The 15,240-nt window shown below is 30.9% G+C and overlaps 1 long non-coding RNA gene across 1 annotated transcript in view; it reads right to left on the bottom strand.

The window, feature by feature from the left end:
• The window catches only part of LOC147063495 (uncharacterized), a 44,902-nt gene extending 31,450 nt beyond the window's left edge, over nt 1-13,452 (bottom strand). The window contains exon 1 of the long non-coding RNA XR_015072096.1: nt 12,178-13,452. This is a non-coding gene — a long non-coding RNA (uncharacterized LOC147063495). The remainder of the gene's footprint in view (nt 1-12,177) is intronic.
• Between the last annotated feature and the right edge of the window lie 1,788 nt (nt 13,453-15,240).

The raw sequence follows: 15,240 nt of genomic DNA, 5'->3' as shown, positions 1-15,240 counted from the left end.
ACATTCATAATGTAAAAAAAAAATCTTAGCTATCCGAATTTCATGATGCAATGCCAGAACTATGTTGCAGGGCCCACGTTTAAATAAATTAAGAATTAAAATCCAAGATTTACTTTTAAATTAAAAAAAAATCAGATAAAAACTTCAATTAAAATTTAAAAAAAAAAAATAGTGACCTCCGGTAGTAGGTATGTACTAGTATGTAGTATAATTATTATTAATATATTTATATAAGTAAGATTAATAAAAAAAACAATTTAGAAATTTCAAACAAAAAAAATCAAGGATGTCAATGAACCTTTGACTTAATCATTTATTGTACGGAGATAAGTAAGTAGGTATGTATATTATATACTTACTAGCTATATTAATTATTTTATAAATTAAACGATTTTTTTAACAATTTGTAGTCTTATTTCTATCTTGCCATAACGAAAAGTCATGACCTATACACACCTATTAATACCTAGTGTGTAGTTTGCTCAGTAGGCATTATTACATTTTGATGCATTAGCCAATTATTCATACCAAGGATTTCAATTATTCATTAACTTACGATAGTATAGAACTAAGGTAACAATTTTTGTTAAAATACAAATATACAATACTCTTATTGTTTATGACTTTATTGGACATAATTAATTATAAATAAAATACTTGGTATATTTTAGTATATACCTACCTACATAATTATATTTTTTTATCATAAAAAGTGTAATCTCCATGGTAAGTAACTGTACCTACCTACTACTATAATATTATTCAGTATGGTAGAACTTTAATCGGTATCTTATTGATTACTTACATTATTATACTGCTTAGATGTAGGTACTTTTTCTGAATTGTTTTTTTGTTATATTACATTAGGTATAATCTAGTATTTCTAATGATATTCAGTTACCAACTGACAATGGGTTATGTTTGTACCAAATTACTGAATTTATTGATAGAAAAAAAATAGTGCGCTTTGATATTAAGCATTGTACCCAGATTGTAAAACATGATAATTAGACATATTCCAATAATACAATAATTCTGACTATCACGTTACATTTTGCACAGCTGTTATTGTCCATCACTCTATAAGTAGAAGTATTATCGGTATGCACGGGTTTTTTGCATACACTTTACCTAAGTATTATAGGTATTATGATATTGTACACATTCCATGGGGTAGGTAGGTACCTAACTAATCAATTAAATGTAATACACTCACTTCAACGCCCTAGTTCTAGCTTGCTGTAAGTTCAATTTGCTAAATTGTTGAGTTTGAATCGAAATAAATGCGATGTTGATAATATAATATTATACGACAGAATAGAATTCTGGTTAGGTAGTTACTTGAGCAGTTTCAAAAAACAGGATGGGAATAATGGCTTCTGAAGAGACAAAAACTAAACAAAATTGTGAAAAAATCCTTAAATTGTGTCGCTAAATTTCAAAACCCGCTATAACACTTTTTTGAAATAATTAAGATATATATATCGTTGGATTCGTCATTAAAGTGTCTACATGAAAATTTTATCGCCTCTTTCAAAATCCGCTACGATTAACTGTCATTGATGAAACAAAATCAATGTGTCTATCAAATCCCAATATAACACTACTGAAACATTCAAAAACCTTTCTAGTTCAAAAAGTTTTTATTGATTTTCTCAACATAATGAAAAAGTGTTATAGCGGGTTTTGAAACTCAGCGACACTTATAACACTTGACCAGCAAATTATTCAAATTACTGGATAAACACCATGTTAGACCTACCTAATTCACATACGATTTTTTTCAATATGTTTAACGTTCACTACTACAATTGATTGGCAACTAATTATAAACTTGGTGTTATTATTAAATCCATACATTGTAAAAATAAATACAAAAATATACCTATTCATTTTAAAATGATGAAAGACAGAACTAGTATCTTTAGCAATGCGAATGTGCTTACGCTTGATTTTTATGAGTATGGGTGTGGCTTACATATACATTGTTACATTTATAAACACTGCCAAAAGATTTCTTTGCAATACCTAAATGAATTATTAATAATAATCGTTTAAAAGCAGGGCCGTACTTTGTATTGAGGTCGTAAAATTTTAATACCGCCATTCTGTTCACATCATAAACACCGCATAATTTGTGCAATACAGTCGACGATAGGGATTGCAATCCCGGGGGTTAGATCAGTAATCTTGATTCGAGATTGTTGAAAACACAAAACTTTCCCTATTTTCAGGACTTAAGTATTTTGTACCAAAAAATATTTTTATATAACGGTCAAGTAGGGAAGAAATTTTATAGTTTAAGAAAAAAAACTGTAAATTAAGAGATTTCAGCAAAATATATGAAAACAATTTTAAAAAAGTTTTAATAATGACCATAGTGGCAGTTTTAAATATTGTAATTATATTTATTTGGAAGACGTCACGTTCTATAGGTCTTTAGTTCACCAAAATATACCATTCGATATCAATCACGGGATGGCAAACACTAGAAAGTCCAGGCCAAGCTAGGTACATAGGTACCTACATGTTGCACAAACGCAGATTGTATAAAAACTGTCCGAAAGTCATAAAAACTGTTGACGAACATTAAATTTGAATACTTGAAAACATTTATTTTTTTTGAGAACTCTCCCATCTTTTTTTTACTATGCAGGGGATGGAAAACATTGTTCTTGGTTTGGGATAGGCACATGTAATTAGGATTTAAGATATCTGCTAAAATATATTTCCGTTAATATGTTCAGTGATATTTTTTCGATCCCAAATAAAATGATATATTTTCAAATGATAAAAATAAATAATATTCCTTCTTACATGTATTTGAAAGATGCAGGTGTGTTCGAAGGATAGTTCTCAAATTATTTAGGTAGGAAATTCACCAGTCCGTGTACCTTGTTTTTATTAGGTATGAAAAAATACTTTACTAAGATTATAATAAAGGTGTTCATGCACATACCTACCAAATCTGAATGCATTTCACAAAATGCCCATTTTATTGGTTAAATTATTTCCATAGATTTATACAAGTACTTAGTTGAACTAGACTACACATTATCTTGCAATTAAAATGTTTAAACTTGGCAAACAAAAAACGGTTTTAATCACGTGGTCCAACGATATCTTCAGGGCGTGTCAGGAAATTTGCCTAAGTTTATGTCATTTTTTTAACGCACAGTTTCTTATTGGAATTTATAGTTTTCAGTTAATTTCCTTCCACTTTTATTATTTTTCAAGTTAGATTAAATACTAGGTAATTTTATTTGTTAATTTTAACTAAAGATTGTTAAAACACTAGTAAACAATATGATCTAATCACTAATGAATGTATAAACTTGGTCACGATTTATAAATAAACTTTTTATTGTAGTTTCATTTGTAATAACATAATAGCGTTTATTCGAAGTATTAATAATAGAGAGGTAAAAAAAACACCTGTTCGTTGAAAGTAATAATATGGCTATAGAGTTTTTTGCGGAATAAAAAGGGCACACTCTTTTTTTACAATATAAATGGCACCTCAACATTCTACAAATAAAGAAAACACCTTTTCGGTTTGGGTTTTTATACGATTTTTTACAAGTGCCAAAAGATCAATGGTTAGCGGTATTCTTTAGATTTTTTTTTTATAAAACCAAAAATGTTTTTGTTCAGTTTTTTTACACTGCGGAATTTATCGCAAGTATTCATGGATCATTTTTTTACACGCACTCGTGGAATAGACAAGGATTTAGATGATAGGTGGGTAGGCACATTAAAATATTATTTACGCGTATGGTAAGATGCAAATAAAATATATTTCTAAGCTCTTATACCTACATTGTGATTTATTAAATAAATTATTATTGATTATTTTTTTATTTGAGTATTGAATAATTAATTATTTAGAAATTAACTCACCATAAAAAGGACAAGTACTCTTCTCTGCAGCGAACAATATAGCGCACTTGTAGATTTTTTTTATAAATCTTTATTGTGAAATGTTTGGTCAAAAATATTCATAAGAAAACATGTGTTCAAAACGAAAACATGTGGGTTCACAAGAAATAATCTTCAACCGATTTTTTTTACCCTGTGTGAAAATTAAGTGTTGCCACAGTCTATTATTTGGATGACCTAAGTAAAACAGTATGAAATTAAAACAGGTGTCCGGACACGACAGCCAGGATAAAAAAGCACTACGCGCACTGTTATTAAGTTTCACATCGGGAGAGATATTATTGTCTTGTGGCGGTCTCTGTCGGCAACGTCGGACCGCATCGGAAGTCCGAGGCGAACAGCACGGAAGAAAATTTCTCAAGCCGTCCCTGTGCGAGTCGCAAGTAGTCGTCCGCGATACTCGAAGTACAAACACGCCGACTGCGCTGCCTCCTTGAACGAGGCCCGAAGACGAAAGAACGGCGCTCAACGCATGGACTTGTAAAAAGAATCGTCTTGGAAGCCGAGCGGGCAGGGGGCCGATCGCGCCCGAACGCCTCGCTCGGCTTCGGGCCTTCGTGGGCTGCCTTGCGCACCGCGAACGGGAAACTACAGAACTAGAGAGGGGATCCTCTCTCTCGCTCTATGTTCAAGCGACTGAAAAAGATACAGCACAACGGTTTATAACTCCGTCGCATATCCCTGCATACTACATTCGCTGTCGTATGTGTTCAAATTTCAAATTTCGAATCCACCGAATACGAACACCAACAAAAAAAAACGTATGTGTTATTTTGTAGATCGTTTCTTTTTAATTGAACGCTACACTGACTTAACTTTTGTTTCGTTTTTCCATTTTCCGATTTCTCCTCTCTCCTCTCTCAACAATACATAGATTTAGGTATATAAGTAATTTACTTTACTACAATGCAATATTAGATGTCAAAGATGAAATTCGTTACTTATAATATTAATTACACAATACACTATTTTATAAATAGGTAAATTTTATTCTATAATATTCGTCATCGCGTTTATCAATCGACATCTTATAAAATTTCAAAAAATAAAATACGTTCCATCTGCAAACTTTAAGAGGTAAAAATAATTTCCGTATAATATTTAATTGACAGATTATTCAGCACTCACATTTCGTAAAATATTCATCATTTACGTGCCGTTTTGACGTGTTTGTGTATCGTACGATTTTCGTTAGGGGTGTGTAGGTGTAAAATTAAAGTACATACGCGATAGGTCGAACTATTAAGCTAAAATTAAAATATTCTCTTTATGTGAAGTTAGCTTTACTTTTTTGTCGGTTTTGTAATATTATTTTTTAAGAAGCAGAATACGTAGTTTGATGTACGCAACCGTATGTATTTTTATTACTCTTTATAATAAGAAATCACCTACGCCTATCTTTCGTACGGTAACTATGTAGGTATTATATTCAGGTATCCACCCAACAGATAGAGTTCTTCATACAATTTTGTTATTGTATCGAAAATATATTTTTAATTTTAACACTATGTGCATAAAGCAGCTTACGCCCACAAAAACTCAAATAAGAATAAAAATATATTAATATTATGGAAATTATACTGTTTTTGTACTGCCGTTAATCTTATTTTTTACTATCAATACTAACCAGCTGTCATTATTTTAAATGTCGGAAAATGTCATTTATGGATTATTGAGATATTCATGTTTTATTCACGCGGTGTGAGACAGCGAATACATTTTATTAAATCCACAAAATGTCATTTTTTTAAATGCATTCCGTAGCAACTTATTAGAGTATATTGGACACAAGAATAGGTACATTATGAAAGTCAGGATTAAGTTTATTAATTTATGACGGTAAACAAAAAGCGTTCAGAGCAGGGTCTAGGACGATTTGGCACCGGGACAACTGGCCGCCACGGAATTCGAAATTAAATAGACGTTAGGTACTTATAGGAACTTTAAAAAAATATATTTAATATTACTATTTATATTTAAATGATTATATTATTATGATGTATTAGTTGGTGAGAATGTAAATACGCAGACGTAAATAATGATTTATTCGTACATATGTTTAAGTTCTAACGAAAAATGAGTTTTTTATTTTATATAAAGCCTTAGGCATGGTAGTTCTCAATCCGCAATAAAGAATACCTACATTATGTTAAGAGTAAAATGAATTATAACTACTAAGTAGTATATAGAAACTGATTAAAATACCTCGTCTACGTTCTGTATAGGTGTCTACGACAGTGCGGCGTCCAATTGTCCGGAGTCCAGTCGTCCCATTCCCTTCAGAGCATCCTCAAATATTACCGATAATCAATGCGTTTATGTGACAAATTTTAATAACTACATATTAATACACAGATAACAGATGTAACTATTGAAAATAACATAAAGTTTATTCCATATTTTTCCACACTCGAGGTTTAAACCTTGGTAAGTAGTTAGATTCTTGTTGGATCCCAAGAAGTCGACAATAATTTGTCATTTTTAAGACAGTTCTTGTGAAATTACCTACAATTAAAACGTATGCTATATGCAGGGAAAAAAACAATTAAGTATGTGGAAATTGTAATGAATTATTCTCCCTTGTGGTCTCTGAAGGTATGGAATTAAATGTAATTATTGTTTTGCGCGTGTAGATTTCATTCATTTAATACGAATCCTTAAAGATCATTAATCAAAAATATAACCAAAGGGACCACACAATATGCCCGATGTAGGTAAAAAAGAATATGTGAATAATGAAATATTATTTTTACATGTTTAATTACATACATATTATATCAGTGGTGAGGGGTGGAGGTAGGCTGTTAAGATTCGACATAAATAGCACACTAAACTTTGTCAGTCATACTGATTTGTTTTCATTGAACTAAGAATACAATTTGCAGATATTGCTGGTCAGTTTTTTTAAATTCAATTAAAAAATAGTGCACATTTTTTCAGTCATATTTGATTTATCTGTGCTTTTTTATTCTAAATGTCATGTTGTGAACTTCTTGAATTAAATATTTGTATGTGCTCAATGTAATCATTTAATATGACGTTGGTTAGGTTTTTAATAATTCATTAAGCCATGTCTAAGCCGAACTATAATCGATAAAAAGAATTATTATTTCTATAAATTATCTAATATTATATTGTATGGTCTAAATGCCTATTGGCACAATTTAAGATATTTTATAGATAAACGAATATTTTTTGACTATTATCTATTCTGGCTTGGATTAGTTAGGGTTTAATTGAATTTTAAAAATTAACACACATTATCTACACATTGCATTCTTAGTTCAATGAAAACAAATACGTTTGACTGATAATGTTTAGTTCGTGTTATATTTTTTTCGGTTCATATCAGCCTACATCCACCCTTCGCCACTGCTACATACTTGGTTATGAAAAAACTAAGTAATACATAATTACTTAATAAGTTACTTATGAATTATTATTCAATCGTTTCAATATTATATCATTATATTTTCTTATTACAACGTCACTAAAAGAGTTAAATTAAAATATTACAACGTGAATATTAGATATTACGAGTATAAAAGCAACAGAGACTTGTAAGAAATTTCAAATAATTACCATATGCTCAAATATGCACAATGAAAATAATAACCTAAACGCGTTTTTAATTAGTAGATATCAAGAGGTAGAAAATTCATAATTTTTAGTAAAGCAAAACAAAATGATCATCACTATTGAAGTACCTACGTATTTATATAATGTTGACCCCGACTGTAAAACGTAATATAGTGTTCTATGTCAAAGTTTGAAATTAGAATCAATGGCGACAACTATGCCACCAGCTGATTATTTTATTACGTAGCATCCCCTTAATGATTTATGGGGTTCAGCGTGTACGAAACAAATACGAGAGGGGGGACGGCGAGGACAATGGTTCGCCCCCTTCGCCCTAAACTTGGACACTCGTAAAACCCAAAATAGGCAAGTAGGTATTATACAATAGAAAAAAATCCAGCACAATTTTTGTATCCAGAGAATGTGGTGGGCAGGTTTATTATCCACTTATTTTGGGCGGAGTTAGGAGTATTATTCAGAACCGTAAAGTTTGCAAAATATCTAAGTACCTATTTATCTATTATCTACCGACCATTTTCCTTTGAACATTTATTAGATACCTATAATTTATTTTTATTGTACAGAAAATATTAAATATAACCACAAAAACAATCCAAATTAAGTACCAACACATTTTATAAAAGATTAGAGTTTATTTTTAAACGTCATTCTTGGCGTTTGTTTTTAGGAAGTGTATAATAAATTTATAAAGCCATTAAAATAGTCTGTAGTACAAATAAATGAGATCTACACTACAGGTCTCATATGGGGAGAGGCACGAAACGTGGTGATGGAACGAGAGAAGTGGCGCGACCTTGTGTTTGCGAATCATATATAGATCTGCATAAATCCTATAAAATTTAATGATGGCTTACAAGATATTCGTTTTACAAACCTAAAATTTGATCAAACATCCGATTTTGAACCTTCCATTATAGACAAATTTAAAATTGAGGTAGGTAGGTATGTACATTCGATATTTTTAATAATTAATCTCGAAATATAAATATAGGTAAACACATAAGGAGACTTATCAACTTATTGTTCTGTACAATAAATAAACTACTTAACTAAATATATGAGACTAATTTCATGATGATTAAATATTTATTTTACCAATGACGTCCAAAAGGTATAAAGATGAACAATTTCTTAGCCTTTATTGTGTGGAACAAATTTTTGTATTGAACTCTTTTTATGGATGATAATATGGTGTTGTTTTTTATGGGGAGCGTTTTGTTCCAAACAGCTGTGCATGACGTTCAAAAAAATTGAGCGCTGTTTCTAGTGAGCAGCCGAGGTACCACTATCTACATTACCTGCATCTAATTTCAGAAGGTGAGTATGTAGGTAGGTATATACGTAAGTATTGGTTGATAGCATATAAGTATTTTTATTTTAAATTGGCTACACTCTCAGGTCAAGTTATTTTTATCGAACTATATTATTAGAACGCAATTATTGAGGATATACGGGAAGTTATTTTAAACATGCTCATACGTAAGTATGTACCGTATCTATGTATAGGCTTTTGACATAGTTTATGAATATTATTGTCTCCATGTGGCTATCATGAAAACTTAACTACGGTCACTTATTAAAATTAAAAGCTGGAATAAAAAAGATCCAAGTGTAATTTATCCCCATTACTAAATGGGCTTTTCAAACAAAACAAAAATAAGTGGATCGTAATTACTCAATTAAAGTTCAACTTATATTCTAAGTATAATCTCAATTTGGAGCTGGATATGAAATTATATTGGTCAAATTAGGCACACTGTCGAATTATGTACTGCATAATATAGAACAATCTATTAATTTTATATAAGTTTGCCACGGAAAGTTAAAAATAAGTCAAAAAGCCTAAGAATATAATTACCTGTGGCATTTTTATTATAGTTTATAAAGAACGGTACATAGGTATCTAACGCTTAGTCCAGTGTAATCAAATATTATTGTATTATTGTATAAAAAATATTATTGTTTGCAAACGTTTGTCATTACAGGCATGTGCAGAAACCTTTGTTTTAAACTCAAAGCACGTCAATATCTGCAAATATTGCTAACAAATTAAATGTTGTACAATTTTGCGCGCTTCAATAAAAACAACACTAGACGAAATCTTAAGTCACGTGATCACATTAGCTTTTTTTCGAAGTGAATTTTCACATGCTTACCATCTTTGGTGGAATAAAGAAAATGACAATTTGTACAAAAAAAAGTTTTTTACAGTATTTATTTGTTTACGGGGAGACGTAATATTATGTCACTTTGGATTTGACTTAAATAATTCATTCGATCGTTTATGTAGGGATGTAACCATGACTAACGAATGTCATTATTCAATCAATATCAGCTACTTACTAACTAGGTGATAGTTAGATACACTAAATGAACTAAATTGTATCAAATATAAAATATTATAGGTATTGTTTTATCCCTACACGAGCAAACAATCTATGTACATAAAAAAAAGTAGACATAGACATAGGTTAGGTATATATGTGTATTAGATAATTTTCAATATTTTAGGAAAATAAGTAGATATCTCGACATGTCCCACAATAAATACAACATGTTTAAATTGGCAAGAAATAAAACTGTACCAATAAACAGAAAAGAGGCTATCGACTTGCATAAAACGGAAGTAAATTAATTTATTCTAACCGTGCTTAGTTGCGTTGAATAGGATCTTGCTCACATAGTCCCATGATTATAAAATACCATCTGAGGGTAGTGAGTAGCAAGGGTAGTCAATGGTGCCTGATAGTAACAATGGGAGATGCAAATGCACCCCTTTTATGCAACTGGGTAACTAAGTGCATTTGCATACCGAGGTAAAATGTAATGAAATAAGTAGGTATGTTTGATATTTGGTATCTATTTGGTACACAGATCAAATTTAACAAGAAAATAATAGCATGTTTCTTGATTAAATTTATCGTGTATTAGTATTAATTATAAGTTGTCATTGTTGACAGAAATAAATAAAACCTGATTAAAAATACTAAGAAAAAAATAGTAAGTACTTATGGGGGTAAAAAGCAATTAAATACATTTGAATTAATCAAATTGTTTGGAATATCTTAGATTAAATCATTTTAAAACTAGCTACTTATCTAGTTAATTGCTAATATCTTTCAGTATTCTTATAGAAATTTTTCTTCACATAATCACCTTCGAGTAGTAAAAAGGATGAAATATTACTTATATTCATTCATAAATCCAATTATAATAAAATTTAACGTGAGTTTTACTTATAAACTCAATATGGAATTGACTTATACTCTTATTTATACGATTGTCCGTCATTCTTGAATCTAGAAGCATCGCAAGAGTTGCTTTAGAATTTTTAGAACATGGCCACACTGCTATAGCAATTTCTTTTAAACGTTTTTTAATACATCGCTTAACTTCAATTTCCAGAGCGTGGGTTTTCAATTAAAATATCATATCGTTAATAGTAATTAACCATCGTGCCATAGACTTTCATGATGAGAGAATATTATTTTGATCTAAAACGGGTTAAGTAGAATTTTATGAACCGGCGATCGTGCTCTATCTATTAAGTTCACCGAAGCAAAAATCATTATAAAACTTTTGACCCGACTTATTTTATAAAATTCTATTATCAAAGTTGTATACTTATATCTATCTACGTTAGATATGCACCTGACGTGTTAAATATTCAATAGTTTTCGGAATGAATTAAAAATATATTGATAAAAAAGACAGGTAGTATAGATAATTAACTAATTATGTACCTAAGTAACTAGGTACTAAGTATATTATATTTCAAATATTGCTACCTACTTACATTTGATTCAGATAAGTAGGTATTTTTATCATTGAACGTAATATCCATTACGGATTTAAAGGAATCTTAAGAAACTAGAGTAACAAATTAATAGCCACCTAAAGCAAGTCCTTGAAACATTTTGTAAAATCTCTGGACCTCTTACTTGGGTAGGGTCGTAAATATAACTTTTTTTGTAGTTATAAATTTTTATTTTATAATAGTATTACTTATTATTGTTCTCAAATTTACTAGGACTCCAAAAGGTGACTCATTAGCTCAGATTTCGCTTGAGTATATAAGAGATATAACGTTCTAACTCTATCACTATTATTATATGTCGACATGTTCAGTTGGGTAGGTATTTAAATTAAACTAACGATTCCTGCACACAGTAAACATCTTTGCGTTGGTCTTTAGTGGAAAAAACATTAGGTAGGTATCTAACTATCTAGACATATGTTTAGAATAAATTTTTGTAGGCACTTTACCTATATTTTATGTGTGAGGTATAATTATACGTACACGAAACAAATATTTATGTTATCGGGGTTAAAAGATATGACTACCTAAGTAGGCACCTACATACCCACTTGCTTTAATTATACTTAGTTAGGTGTTCGTTTTCCTAAGTTTTTTTTATGCTAGTCAAGTAGGTATCATAATACTTAGCTCCTCATAAGCAGGTAGATAGCATATCCATATATTAATTATAAAATTAGGTATAATGGTGGTGGAATGTTGAATAGGTACCTACCTACCTAAATGTTTTTTTTTTAATTTTCGGGGTTAACTGTTTTTTATTACATATTATACTTATGTATAAAATTGGAATTTTAAAAATATGCAGGTAAAATACATACCTACAGTCGTCTTTAAAGCCTTCTTAAGAAGTTGTTCGCAAGGCTTTTGTATGCATTAGTACCCGACGGCTAACGAGCTTTGCAACACTTGCAATTGGAATTACATACTGTAGTATACGTTAGATACCTATTATTAAACTCCTGTTTATTGCAAGATTTAAATATTGTATCGATTATTATAGATTTTTTAAAAATCAAAAAAGATAATCAATGATTTAATTGGGAAGGGAACGGTTTCAAATTGTAATTAGGTTCAACGATGCACACGCGATTAATTTACGGAAAAAATCTTTGAATATTGAAAATTTAACACAATTTTCTAATTTCTAATTTATATCAATTTTTTTTGTTGATTAATATAAGCAAAACTTGAGTTATTTATTTGAAAGGCACTAATTATTAAGTATATTCACGTAGGTAGGTTCCTACATAATATTTAATTTACTAAATAAAAATAACAATGGAGAAAACTGAAAAAAGATGCCAAAAGGGTGGAAAAATAATTCTACTTAGTAGAAAACTTACATAAATTAGAATTGTTAGGTACAATTAATATTTTTAGATTTACTGCACATGACATGCATGTTTTTTGTTGGTACGAAAAAGTAATAAATCAAGATTATTTGCAATAGTTGATTTGAAATAATTTTTAATAGAAATAAAAATACTTTTTCGGCCTTGAAGATTTGACATTTTATTAGCGATCATTCGATCTTTTATGCGCGAATGCTTGAATTTGAAAAAAAATAATGTTCTGTCACCAAGATGTTCCCGCCTTTTTTTCAATATACTTATTTTTTTCATAGAACACTTCTCACTGCAATCGTATTTAATATTAATAAATTATTGTCTCATGTTTTATTTATATATTATACGAAGGCAGATACATTTTATATTCAATAATAAGTGGTTAGAGTTATGATTTGTTAAATAAAATATAAAATGTGGTTAGAAAATATTGATAAAAACACACATCAAATTTAATTATCACTCGCTGTCACAAGATCGTGACTGTTATTATTTTTTTCAAATCGTTGTCATGTGGTAACACTGGTACTTTTTCAAACGCGCGTTCTTTCCATATTCGCGGGAAAAGATTCTCTTATCTTCGCGATGTTATATTATTATTTTCGTTTCTCGGAACTCGCCGCGTTTCGTTTGGAAGCTAGCGAGAAGAGTAGGAAAGAAAGTGTGATATGTGTGTGACGCTGGGATGTGCATGTGTGCGTGTCGCGAGATATACAATGACGCTATTGCGAATCGCTGTATGTGATTGACGTTGTACGGTGCATTTTACCCCGCGGTCCTCACGCGTTTCCCCTATAAAAAAATGTTTCATTCGAACATGCTACGATTTGGTATTATGCATCTCGCTCTGTCCGTTTCGCGCTATACTCATGCGCGCACCTTTCCTCGTGTAACCGCGCCCCGATGGCATCTACTCTTCTACTGAGCGCGACTTGCCAACGGATTTTTTTTGGCACACACTCTTTCGCCGAGTATCCCCATTTCACTCGCCCCCCTCCCGTGCCGACGTCAATTTCTCTATCGCCATCTCTGTTCGACGACTACGCCCTTCTTCCCCCCTTTTAAAAAGTCATATTATCCATTTCAAACCACGCCTTTGTGTTTTTTCCTTTTTTCGCCCGTGGTGGCGAACTGTAGAAGAAGATGTTGCACGATGCGACCGATGTATGGTTTGTGTCTGAGATCGAGGGTGATATTGTCTGAATAATATTTAACGATCCATGCGGCCAATAGCGACACTAAATACTTTGATATTTTTATATTGGTTTGCGACTTGGGAATAAATATTGTTTTATAAAACTGTCGCTAGAGCAGCTATAAAAAATATTAAAAAAAAATAATTACTGTGACTAATAAAAAAAAAATTGTAATAAATAAAATAATCACAGGAAATTAATTTTGTAACGTCTTTTAATATGTATTAATGATATTTTAACACTGAGGTAGGTAGGTAATTTTATATAAGTACCTACCTACTTACTAATTTATTTTATTGATATACCTATGTATTTACATAATTGTTGTTTTACAGAAAGTGGTAAGTATAGCCGATTGGCAACAAAATAAAACATAGATACCTATTAGGTTTGGTTAATTCAGATTTGCACTATCCATATTAGTCATGTGTATCACAAGAAGTATTTATCTACTACTTATTATGTATGCACTTTTTTTAAGAAAATCAAAACGATTAGATCCAAGCGATTTTAAATTGAGCAGACGAATAAATCGTGCACAGCGTGTCGCTAATTCTGACTGACTGACTAATCAAAAGATTTAGTAGGTCTAAATGCGAGGACAGCAGCCCAAATACCAGTGGCGTAGAAAGTATACGAAATAAATTTATCACCGATTTGTTTTGAAGATTTCATTCAAACTAAAACTATAAGAATGGAGAGAGCAATGAGAGTTCCTCATGTGGTAGTGTATACAGAGTGGCTGAGATTATGATAATTGTATAGGTACCTATACACCGTTTACTTTCGTCCAAGAAAAATTATTCACCAATGGTTTCTACCACAGAATACATTACTGAGATAGAAAAGCAAAGCCACCCGCCATAAACCAGTGGCAGTAGAAATAAATTTTATTTTTTTTAATATAGGGGAGCGTGGGGTAATGGGAGCTTGCGGGTAATGGGAGCGACTGCAAACAGGTACCATCTAACACTAAAATGACTCGGAAATAACAAAAACATCTTCGTCAATCGTCAGGCTAAGCCCGTCGATCACTGTCGGCTGCTTAGTGGCACGTGCACGCGCGTGGCGAGTGGAAGTGTGTTTTGGGCTAGGTGCTTATATCAATTTACAATACATAAACATCAACGTAAGTACTTAAAATTTTACTTATTTTATCATATTTTGTGTCCATTGTATAGCCAGATACATGTATTTTTGTTTAGTAGTTTCAGAATCAAGGTTTAAAATGGTTTGGTTGCGTTATTTATCAACCTTAAAAGTGGTTGACATTCGGATAATTGGAGCCTAGGTGGCTCCCATTACCCCTATATAAATTTCACACCTCTTTTACTAGTAG

This window comes from Rhyacophila brunnea, unplaced genomic scaffold, assembly GCF_057557595.1.
Source record: "Rhyacophila brunnea isolate RB1 unplaced genomic scaffold, BYU_Rbru_1.0 scaffold_9, whole genome shotgun sequence".
NCBI lineage: Eukaryota > Metazoa > Arthropoda > Insecta > Trichoptera > Rhyacophilidae > Rhyacophila > Rhyacophila brunnea.
This window is presented reverse-complemented; position numbering and strand designations above follow the sequence as displayed.